Source organism: Poromitra crassiceps (genome assembly GCF_964638095.1).
Source record: "Poromitra crassiceps genome assembly, chromosome: 19".
NCBI lineage: Eukaryota > Metazoa > Chordata > Actinopteri > Beryciformes > Melamphaidae > Poromitra > Poromitra crassiceps.
The window spans coordinates 26,255,600-26,265,409 of NC_139646.1; positions in this window are offsets into that span (position 1 = coordinate 26,255,600).

The window sequence follows — 9,810 nt, forward strand, 5'->3', positions numbered from 1 at the left end:
GTGCACCTATCCTCCCGGCTCAGCGGGCTAGCGGAGGGAGGGAGGTCTACCCTGTGTGTGTGGTGGGGAGCGGTAGGCAGTGAAATTTAGCCACAACATTAAAATGAACGGCTCTCAAGTAGGACTCGGTTCCCTTCATTCATAGCAAAGAGCCGTTCAATATATTCGGACCGTTCGCGAACATCACATCACTTGTGTACATGTATGTGTGTGTATATATATATATTAGATTGTAGATTAGTCGACAACTGTCGTCGTCTTATTTGTTTTTGATCTTTCAAACAGGCCCACCAACGCTGCAGAGGTTCTGCAGAGGCTGTCGTCAAAGGTTCAGCCCAAGATCTCACAGAACCTCATCAATGTGACTGGGAGAAATGTTCTCGGCGGGGCTCAACGGGCCTTCCTCAGGCAGCTGTTTGATCCTCAGTGTCTCATAGACGTGTGCTTCATGTCAGATACAGTCCTTCTGGAGGGGTCTACTGACGAGGGCGGGCCCACCTGGGAGTTCTGTAGGCGGGCCCACCCGGGAGTTCTGTAGGCGGGCCCACCCTGGAGTTCTGTAGGCTGCTGATGGCACAGCTGAGCCTTCATTCAGTGTTTGAAGGCCCTGTTGAAGCGAGGACTTTGGCTCTCAATAGTCTCGGTATGTTTACATGCAAAGAACATGAACACAGTACAACCAGCTTTTTATATTTGTTCAACACAGCTTTGTTTTGACCGCTTCATATATACATAATACAAATTGACCATTGGACATTTTTTGGCAGTTTCATTAATCGCTTGTTCATTTTATATTTTCCTTAGCTTTCGACAAGCACATGTATCGGACTGTGGGCCAAATGCTGTCCGTCTGCCTGGTCCAGGGGGGGGGGTGGGGGGTCTCACCCCATTTTTTCTCGCAAAGGCTTTTCAGCCAGGTGGCCGGGATCCCCTCTCGCCCTGCGGACATAGATGAAGTGGTTGACACGGAGTACAGAGCCAAACTTCTGAAGGCAAGAAAATAACATTACCTTTTTGATTTGGACTAAAGGTAGGACTGCCAGACTTTTTGGAACACAAGGATAGACACAAGGTCATAGGCTTTTATGTTGTATCGCCCAATTCCTTCTATGTGTATGCATACTTGGCCAATAAAGCTGATTCTGGATTCTGATCCCAAAAAAACAATTCTGTCAAAAGAGAGACCTATCAAAGTAGCTACATTTTATCCAAGATTGGAACAATGCTAGTGCTTGGCAAAATAAAACAAACCTACACGTTTCTACATATTAATGTCAGTGTAGTTGCTCATTTCCTGTGTGTGTACATTTGTGTGTGTGTGTGTCTGTCACACTGATTTTTATTTTTATTGACAGATCAAAGCTGCACAGACGCTGGCGGAAGCGCAGGGTGCCGTCCTGGAAGCAGCAGATCAACTCCTGTCACTAGGGGCCCTTAAAGCCTGTGCGGGGCCTTGCTGACATGGACGATCTGCTCCAGGCTGCGCTCAATAGACCCTTCTCACGGGGGCCATTTTGTGTCGAGAAGCCAGGGTAAACACAGGTGCAAGCAAAACACTAATGAGGGTTTCCAAATTCCAATCATGGAAGTTGGAAACCCTCATTAGTGTTTTGCTTGCACCTGTGTTTACCCTGGCTTCTCGACACAAAATGGCCCCCGTGAGAAGGGTCTATAACCACCTTGGGGGACCAACGAGAGATTGCCTGGAACAGTAAGTGTTTTATGCTGGTACTACTGTTAGAAAACTAAATAACTGCACCAAAGCAGACCTGAAAGAAGTGGAACCTTTGTTATTCAACTTAAACATGTACGTCTCACAAGCGATTGACAAACTAGTTAATTATGATAATAGGCCTAACAATACGAGTAATAGGGACACTGATGTACTCGGAAGAAGGAAACATCATTAACAAATGGGATGCACCTCATGTTTCCTTGTGCAAGAGCTAGATTTTTTTTTGGGGGGGGGGGGGGGGGGTTACATTACTGGTGAAGCTTTACACCATGATGGGCTGCTTGCAGCTACTTCAAATGTTTCAGTAAACCAGGACAATAATTAATGACACTGTTTTGAGTTATGCTGTTTCTTTTTTCTATAAGGTTCAAGGAAGGTCTGAGCGCGCCCTTGGTGTCCTGGCCCGAGGTCACCGCGTGCCCTCAGGCCTTCCAGGATCTGTTCATCGAAAGCACAGAGGAACTGACGGCCAGCAGCACAATCAGGGGGCTTTTCAAGCCTACATTCTCCAGTGCAGCACCAGGGTCCAACAGGAGGATGGCGGAGATGGACACGTTGGGCTTCTGGGGTGATTGGCTGTTGGATGTGGCAGGTATGGAATACTGGTCACTACTGGTAGATGTCAATTCATAGAAAACATTCTTCTGACTTGCATTCACTAGCACAATAAGTAACCAGTGGGCGGAAGGATTACGATTGGTAACTTGTATGTTTCGATCCTTTATTTTCCTGTATTTCTACAGGAGGACTGAATGAACCCGACCTGCAGGATGATGACGAAGCCCGTCGACTTGCAGGTGGTCCCATCAACCTGCAACGGGTTTGAATTTTTTCCACTGGCCTCTCCCGCATCCCTGCAATGGGTTTTGACCACCAGCCAGAACTCCACTTCCTCCACCCAGAGGCTGGAGAAAGTAAGTTCCCCACGGCCAACACCTGTGGTCTGGTGGTCAGTATTCCTGTTCACACTGACTATGTGTTTCACAATCACATGGTCATGGGAATAACCTCCAGCCAAATGTTTGGGAACGCCTGAGGACTGATTGTCGTGAAAGGAAAGCACTGCTGTTCTCAAAACGGTTGCAAATGAGTATTGTATCCATTTCAAATATTTAGTATTGATCTGTGGTTCCTTTATGTGTGTCGTGCTGACGGATTATTCAGTCCAGGACCTACACACGCTTTACGTCTTCAAACCTCGCACAGAAACTCTTTAATTCGTATCGAAGCCTCTATATATATATATATGTGTACAGTATGTGTATATATATATATATGTATATATATTTTCCAACTCTCTCTGCCTTAACTGTGCTGTTGTCTTTAAACTATGATGCCTTAACTGTGCTGTGCCTTAAACAGAGGCCTTAACTCTACTGTGATTTAAACTATGTTGTGCCCTCTCTGTGATTAATAGAATCATGCATTCATGACTCAATTCACTGCGTTGTGTCATTGATCCTTGATGCATGTTTTGGTAACTCAATGCCATTGTTTTTAATATGAAAAATGTGACCTTGTTATGTGACCTCTTCCTGTTAAATTAGGAAAGACACTTTTTCCATATTTTCTTCTGTCTCCCATTGTTACGGCCACCATAAAGACTCGTCATGGAAGCCAATAACATATAGGAGACAAGGAGTCGTTTGCACAAAAAGTTTGATTTATTTGAAACTAAAAAGGTTTTTCTTAAATTCCCCCCAAAAACCCCAAAACAACAACCAGGTCAGGTGGGACGGCTAAACAGAACAAAAGAGTGGGCACGCACCGGCCAACTTGCAGTCGTCGGACCGGGCACCACCCTAAACTAACCAAGAACATAACAAAACCTAAACTGAGGAAATAAAGCCGCGAAAACTAGGCTACCGTCCCACCTTCCCCAAAGTAAAGAAATTAAATACAAAGGAATGAAACCATAAACATAACAAACCCAGGGATGGCCATGCAGCTGCCACCAGCATGAACCAGGAGTAGAATGAGAGAGAGAGCACGCCTCGAGCTGCTGCTGTATATCAGTGCTAGAAGTAATCAGCGTAACTGAAAGCAGCTGAACCCAGGCAGATGATTGGCAGATGACCAGGTAGGCAACTGGTGGCAGAGAAAGAGAGATGTTACACTCAATAAAATACACCTATAAGTGGGAGCGCATAACACCCGTTGACTCTAATTCAGAGTGCCTCGGATGTCTCCTTTTGCTGCCTTCAACACCTGGGGAACTTCCTGCAACCACATTGGACGGGATCATGTCTATGTTCCCCGGGTTCTATATTCCCCGTTTTTCACTAACATCTCCCAGCCCCCACGCCAAACCTAACCTCCCCCAGACCCTAACCCCAAAACCTAACCTCTCCCACCCCCCACGTCTAAACCTAACCTCCCCCAGACCCTAACCCAAAACCTAACCTCTCCCACCTCCACGCCTAAACCTAAAGTCGGCATTGCGGGTGGTCGGCATAGCGGGTGGACACCATTTGGGAAAAACGGGGGAACATAGGACCCGGGGAACATAGGGATGACCCCCATTGGACAGCTACCTCTTTTTTTTTTTTAATCTTGTATCTATATATGCCCTGAGAAGAGCACCTGATTTTTACTCTGCTAACCTATATTGATGTCTTGACCCAATGTAGCACTCCCATTTGTACTACCCATCTTTATACTACTGAGATGACTGTTCTGCCTATGATTCAAAATGTGTTATGCAGACCGTGGTCTAGACCCTGCTCGGCGTAGCATGCTGCTGGGCCGGTTCAGGGAGGAGCATCTTCTGTAACGCCAAACATAACTGTATTTCCATTGATGCAATAAATGGTTAAATCTATGACGAGTGTTCTTGAATGAAATGTGAGATTTTGACTTTACAATGAACTTCCAATGGGCGACATTTCAATGGGTACGGACCGGAAAGTATAGACCGCAACGTGACTTTTTGAAAGCAGCACCTGGGAAGTTTGAATGGTTCAGTCATTGGTACTGATCCACAACCCTTTAAAGCCCCACATACAGTCTGGTCATTTTGAGTTAGGAAGCTGTTCAAATCTTAAGTCTTATTGGCTCTTTTAAAACTCAATACCAGATTCAATGTCTTGTTTCAATGGAGTATTCTGCAGTGGGAGTGATAGGTGCAGAACCTAACTATCCTGTGTGCAGTGTGCCAACAAGCTATTATGCTATAAAAACATCTTTGTATTTGATCACCATGTTCTTTTATCAGTTCACTTCTGTTTTATCACTGTACAAACGACACATAATCCCAGTGCTAAATCCATTCTGCCTCTCCCCTTCTGCTCTTACTCAAACTCCTCCTGCTTCTCCTTATCTGTTCTCCTCTTTTGCACACTTCACCTCTCTGCAGCCTTTTCAGTTTAGAAAAACACCATTTTATCATGATTTCACGCAAAAACTCATGTTTTTGTGTGAAATCATGATAAAATTGTGTCCTTGATATCTCAACAATACAATAGGTTAATATTCTGGCCATTCGTTTAATTATTTTACTTTCTGAGAAATAGTTGTATTTTGGATGTTATCAGAAGCAGCTACATTAGCCTTCTCATGATCCGCTATCATCCAAAACAAAACGACTTCTCTGAATTGAAGGTGAAGACATTATAATGGATGGACTTTGCATTGCCTTTATTGCCACATCATGAAGAGGTCCTGCTCATTTCACATCATGTTGGCTGCAAAATCACATGCTACTGAGAGCTGATTTTCCCTGGATAAATAAACTCCACCCTGCCCCTCTCTGACCGCCCCCCCCCCCCCCCCCCACCCTGCCCCTCTCTGACCGCCCCCCCCCCCACCCTGCCTCTCTCTTACCCCTCCCCCATTTTTTTTCAGGCGTTCACATGACAGTCAATTATGGCCAATAGGGGGGGCTGTGTCGTAGCATGAAGTCTGCAGTGTAACAGTGGGAGATGTACCAGTGAGGGAGAATGTGTGTGTGTGCGTGTGCGCGCGCGTGTGTGCGTGTGTGTGTGTATACGTGCGTGTGTATTTTTACCACTAGCTTGTGGTATTGCAAGACTGGAGAGAGAGAGAGAGACAATAACCTCTAAATGTGTTTGTTTATTGTGTGAAGCGAGAGGACGGGGCGTGATGGAGGGAATACGGAGGAGGAGAGGACGGGGCGTGATGGAGGGAATACGGAGGAGGAGAGACGCTCAATTGGACGATAACACATTTTATACATCTTGTTTTTCTTTCTGTCCCCAACTTTTCCACTCTCCGTTTCTACGACTAGAAAGCATTGATCGTTCAGACACAGACTCTCTCTCTCTCTCTCACACACACACACACACACACACACACACACACACACACACACACACACAGGCACACACACACACTCTCACACACACACACACACACACACACACACACACACACACACACACACACACACACACACAGGCACACACACACACACACACACACACACACACACACACACACACACACACACACACACAGATATAGACCTATAACTACTATAACAACTTCATAGAGCTGAACCATTGCTGCCAGCTCTGTTAAGGAAAGTGTCATGTATTTGCAATGTCCTCTGCAGTGTGTGCGTGTGCGTGTGTGTGTGTGTGTGTGTGCGTGCGTGTGTGTGTGTGCATGCGTGCCTGCGTGCGTGCGTGTGTGTGTGTGTGTGTGTGTGTATAGCTATCTTAGTGAGGACCAATTTTAGTTTTTTTTTATACTTGGGAACTGGAGACATTTTTATGCCTCCGCTGGCAATAGCCAGGCCGGAGGCATAATGGATCCGGGTTGTCCGTCCGTACGGCCGTCCGTCCGATGTTTGTTAGCACGATATCTGAGGAACGCCTTGACGGAATGTCATCAAATTTGCCTTAAACATCCACTTAGACTCAAGGATGATCTGATTACATTTTGGTGGTCAAAGGTCAAAAGGTCAAGGTCACTGTGGCCTCTCGAACGCCATTTTCAAGCTTGTTAACGCAATATTCCAGGAATGCCTGGCTGGAATTTCATCAAATTTGCCTCAAACATAGACTTGGACTCAAGGATAAACTGCTTCGATTTTGGTGGTAAAAGGTCAAAGGCCAAGGTCACTGTGACCTCTCAAATGTCATTTTCAACCTTGTTAACGCGATATCTCAGGAATGCCTTGACGCAATTTCATAAAATTTGCCTCAAACATCGCCTTGGACTCGAGCATGAACTGATTCGATTTTGGTGGTTAAAGGTCAAAGTTCAAGGTCACTGTGACCTCACACACCCAATTTCCAAGCTCTTTAATGCAACATCTCAGGAGCGCCTTGACGGAATTTCTTCCAATTTGCCTCAAATGGCGATTTGGATTTAAGAATGTACTAATGGCGGAGGCATAAATCCGCAGTGCGGTCGTTCTAGTTAGGAAAGTGAGGACATTTTGGCCGTTCCTCACTTTCTCACACACCTTCAAAGGGCTGTTTGAAGGTTACGACTTGGTTTAAAGGGTTAACTTAGAATTGGGTTTAGGTTAGGGTTAGCGTAAGCCAGGGTTATAGGCATTTAGTAATGGTTAAAGTTAGTGGAGCTAGGGAATGCATTATATCAATGAATGTCCTCACTAAGATAGCTAAGGCTTGTGTGTGTGTGTGTGTGTGTGTGTGTGTGTGTGTGTGCGCGAGCGTGTGCATATGTGTGTGTGTTTATACTAGGGCTGTCAAATGATTAATTTTCTTAATCGTGATTAATCGTGCGATTAAGTAAGGGATAATGTATTGTGAGCCAGTGATTACTGGCGAAATAATGACCGACAGGTGAATGATTGAGCCCGACGCGCAGCGGAGGGCTTAATCATTCACACGCTCGTTTTCAACGACAGAGCGGTTTCATTCATAATTGGCACACAAGACACCACAGCTGCAACTGGTTGGCCTAATTAGTAGTGTTTCCTGACAAAAGGCTCTTATCAACTGATTAATCCAGGTGTGGCAGAGCAGCGGTCGGTTGTCGAGAAATAATGACCGGTGAATCTTGTTGATTGACCAATCAGAATCGAGTATTCAAGAGAGCCGTGTTCTAACTATAGTTAATCGCATCTTTGTATCGCCATTATTTTGCATTGCAAAGCATTTTTAATTAGATATTAATAATTCTTACCAGTGTGTCATGATTGCAAATCAAATGAATGCAAATAAATGTACTTTGTGATCTTGAATTTTAGATTTATTTTCAATTCAATATAAGTGCAATGTAGACAGGAGGTCACAAAATGTCTACAAAATGCATCTTGAATAGAAAATAAATGCACAATAATTGTAAACGCTCCAGAACCGATACTTCCGGCGGCGGCGCTGTGGAGCAGTCGAAACCCAAAATGACACAGCCGAAGAAGGTTGTGTCTGAGCTAAAAACTTTGGCACTTCCATGTGAATAATGGCTCGGTATTGGAAACTGTGTATTGATAACGTGTATATTGCGTGAAGCCATTGGAGCCGACCTCCCAGTGGTTAGAGGACCCGCGCATCCGAGACTCTGAAGGAAGAATGAGTGATGAGTCTAGCTGGCTAGCTAGCTGGCTGCTAGCTGGCCGCTAGCTTCTCTGGTATGCTTAGCTTTTAGGTGATAGCTCAAACTCGATGTACTTCGGTGATATTTTAATTCCGTTTTACACAAGGTGCAAACTACTGCTCTTGCTGTCTTCCATGCCTCCACAGGCAGGAGACAGGAAACGGCTGTGAACGGCTTGACTACAAGTACGGGTGCGACGAAGGGACAAAATAGCGGCATGCGATTAACGCGATTAAAAAATAATTATGTTATGGGTGGCCCTTAATCGCATCGCGATTAACGCGTTAACGCTGACAGCCCTAGTTTATACAGTACCTAGCATCTGACCTACACTATGTTGGCTGTGAGCACTTAAACTCTTCTTGTATGCTTAAGACAGCTGCTTACCATGCAAATGTGCAATGTTTCATGAGCGGGAGGTGGAGAAAGTTGAAATATTCAACACAGCCTTGATGATGTTCAGCCAAATGATGTATTTATGACAATGACTCGAAAGCTTTGTGACTCTCATGTACCAAACTCATACTAATTTGCATAATCCAACTTATTATGGCAGCCAGCCTAACTGTACCAGACAAATGGCCGTGCAGGTATGATGCAGGTATGATGCAGGTATGATGCAGGTATGATGCCTATTTGAATATTGCCCCCACCCCCTTTTTTCCCTTTTTAAAATGTTGATCCCACACAGCTGCCAACCAAATGATGCATTTGCATTGGGGAAATAAATGAGCTTTCAGAGGCTGACCTACCAAGCATGTTAGTTTGAGTAGGAATGCCCCGAATATTTATTCAGAGTGTGTGTTCTGATCTCAGACCAGACAATGAATCACTGTCTTTAGCAGCATGGGGAGAGAGACGAGAGAGAGAGAGAGAGAGAGAGAGAGAGAGAGAGAGAGAGAGAGAGAGAGAGAGAGAGAGAGAGCTTGTGTGTGTGTGTGTGTGTGTGTGTGTGTGTGTGTGTGTGTGTGTTTGTTTCACGGGTGACTGCCATTCCCCTTTGTTTCCTGCTCAAAACCCAGTGGATTGGAAACACATTTTCACCCAAAGCCTACAACTCTCCTCTGGGTGCTTGCACACACACACACACACATACACGCACGCACACACACACACACACACACATACACGCACGCACGCACACACACACACACACACACACACACACACACACACACACACACACACACACACACACACACACACATACACGCACACACACAGCACCGACATCACTTTCTCACTCTCTTCCTTCCTTCCTTCCCCTCCCCCCTAAACAGCCAAAGGCCAGTAGTAAGCGGCCATTTGCATTGGTCCCCCGTCCTGATAATCAACCTCTAATCAAGGGCTTATCAGATCGTTAAGGCTCGTTAGGGCTCGTTAAGCGCTGATTTATACACAGTGTATGGATGGTTCCGTCCCACTGCCTCATATTCATGGGGACATTAGGAGATGGACATTGACATTTGCATTGATATATTGCTCTCTATGCCGCCCTGTGTGTGTGTGTGTGTGTGTGTGTGTGTGTGTGTGTGTGTGCGTGC